The 2,500-nt window shown below is 49.7% G+C and overlaps 2 protein-coding genes across 3 annotated transcripts in view; one reads left to right on the top strand and one right to left on the bottom strand.

The window, feature by feature from the left end:
• Window positions 1–2,500, bottom strand: part of LOC147467959 (uncharacterized) — a 28,763-nt gene that overhangs the window by 18,993 nt on the left and 7,270 nt on the right. The window lies entirely within an intron of this gene.
• LOC122242079 (homeotic protein ultrabithorax) overlaps window positions 607–2,500 on the top strand; it is an 865,946-nt gene continuing 864,052 nt past the window's right edge. The window contains exon 1 of one of the 2 annotated variants that reach the window (XM_086556353.1): window positions 607–717. The gene's annotated coding sequence lies outside the window, so the exon portion shown is untranslated. The remainder of the gene's footprint in view (window positions 718–2,500) is intronic. The other variant, XM_086556356.1, reaches the window with a different exon arrangement.

Raw genomic sequence — 2,500 nt, forward strand, 5'->3', positions numbered from 1 at the left:
GGGAGAGAGACATCTTCAAAAAGTCGAGCATCCCAGAAACACGTTAAAAATTCATGTGGAACAAAACTGCATTGAATTCTAAACTGATCCTAGAATTCTATCAGAATTATTCAGACAATTATACGAGGCGAGGGCTTACGGCGCGCCTCTAAATATGCCTCTTGCCAGTCGTAACGACCCGCTAAAGTAATATCTTGGCCCTTATTTTATCGTATTTTGCGAGGGTTCAGGTACATTGAACCTTTACAGATATTTTCGAAAACATGGTTATAATGGGTCGGGGGATTTTATTAAGTTAATGGATGTAACAGAATATCATTTTGTGAGGGCGAAGGGAAGCATGGCGCGTGTAGTGGCCACCATGCATCAGGCGCGGAGCAGCCAGCTGGCCGCGCCCGTCGACGTGGCCATGGCGGCGAGAGAGAGAGATCTACGGAGCGTCGGTGGGAGCGCGAGAACCTGGCTCGCCCGACCAGCCCCGGCCGAGGCGGTCGGTCGGCCAGAGGACGTCGGGATGGCCTAAGCCCCGCCCCCTCCGCCCTGACCGTCGGTGCTGCCCTCTGCTCGCCACGCACGTTACCAGCGCAAGACACCGCCCGCCACCCACCTCGCCCGTCCCCCGGGTGGAAAATCGGGCGCTCGGAGGGCAATAAAATTCTTGCAGGGTTACTTCTGTGTTGGTCTTGCATACACTCTACCCTCCTTTATTTGCGGAACGTAAGTACACGGGTTTCTGATCCTTTTCGGTACTTGTTTCATCCCAAAATACTACCACCTAGTTTTAGAAGTGAATTGAAAATCTTTTTGTGAGTGTTATTTATAGTTATACGTATGTAAAAAACCAAACTGTCGCGGCCGAGGACCAAGCATGCTTCTGCGCACATGAGTGTTAAACCGAAGGTGCAAGGCCTAGGTGACATTCAGTTTTTTTAATGTGACAGCGGTTTAGGCAGGATGACCGCGTATTTTGGCCACAAGACAGTGTGTTGACGGCAAGCAAGTCGGCAAATTGGTCGCCGGAATGTGCGGCATCTGTGCAAAATGCCTACCGGCACGCACTACCGATTGTTTGAATTTTGTCGTTCATGAGGAATGGAAAGGGGAGGGATGAGGGGCCGGGCTCCGATAGGATGGGAGTGGTGAAGGAGGGGGGGGAAGGGTGGGGTGAGGGGGAGGGGAGGAGGGAGAGAGAGTGAGAGAGAGAGACACACACACACAGAGAGGCGTTAGAGGGGGGAGGAGGGGGAGGTTAGGGGAGGGAAGGAGGAACAGAGGGAGGGGTTTGGGGTTTGTTGGGGAAGAGGAGGGAGGAGGTGGAGTGGGGGTGGAGCATGGAGAGGAGGGGTAGGGGGGGCAATTGGTTCGGTAATCAGCATGTACACTTTGGAGACAAGGAAGAAGAAAATGAGGTGGGGGGGGGGGGAGGCGGAGGAGGAGTCAAGTCCGCCGAAGGTGATGTGACGGGAGAGTAGCTGTGGTGGGACCACATGGTTCTTCCGCAGGTGGGAGAGAGAGAGAGAGAGAGAGAGAGAGAGAGAGAGAGAGAGAGAGAGAGAGAGAGAGAGAGAGAGAGAGAGAGAGAGAGAGAGAGAGAGAGAGAGAGAGAGAGACAGGAACCCCGGCACACCCTCGGCAAGGCGGCAGACCAGACTGGGGGAAAGGGAGAGAAACAAGCAAGAGAACGAGAAGAAGAGAGGAGGAGGAGGTAGAGGAGGAGGAGCAGGATAGGGGGGGAGGGGAGGTAAAGTAGGAGCCAGCGATGGGGTCTTGTGTATGAGTGTAACGTGCCTAAACGTCTTCATAGCCACATTGCGTCCAAACAGGGATTAAGATTCCACGGCCGACTCTGGTCAAAGCTACGACTTCGGATAACCGAAAAATAAATTGATGAATATTTAAAGGCGGTGCAGCGGTCGAGGGAACACATGAAATGAATTTACAATTTATCTATCCCAGCGGTATCGCACATTTGCCTCTGCCATAAGTGCTGTGTTCCCGGACCTGAGCTATGGTAGTGGACTTGGAAACTTAGGATATGTTCCAACTCGCATTCACATCTGTCAAAGTTCCTATGTTACGGAGATGGCTTAACGCAGCATCGAGTCACTTCAATTTATTTTTTTTCTATTTTTTTCACCTCCGATATCTTTTCTTACCTTTTTTTTAAATATAAGAGTATCATTGTATACTCTCACTCGCTTTATTATCATTATTATTATTATTATTTTTTTTTTGTATCGGAAGTCTTATTTTCGATTTTCATTTTTTGTCTCCTATAAAAAAAAATCGAAACAGCGCGTGATCACCGGATTTATACATCGCAGCTCATCCGATGCTGCCGAACCGGACTCCGCATTTTCGTCCGTATCCCGAGCGGGTCCCGAACCATAACTGAGCCTTGTGAATAAATGAGATTGGTCAGCTATAACGATACAATAAAATTTTACCGCCGTTTTAATTATTCATATTTCATAGCCATGAAGACTGCAATTATCCTTTT

Source organism: Penaeus japonicus, unplaced genomic scaffold (assembly GCF_977035675.1).
Source record: "Penaeus japonicus unplaced genomic scaffold, GWHDUDI00000001_assembly GWHDUDI00000032, whole genome shotgun sequence".
NCBI lineage: Eukaryota > Metazoa > Arthropoda > Malacostraca > Decapoda > Penaeidae > Penaeus > Penaeus japonicus.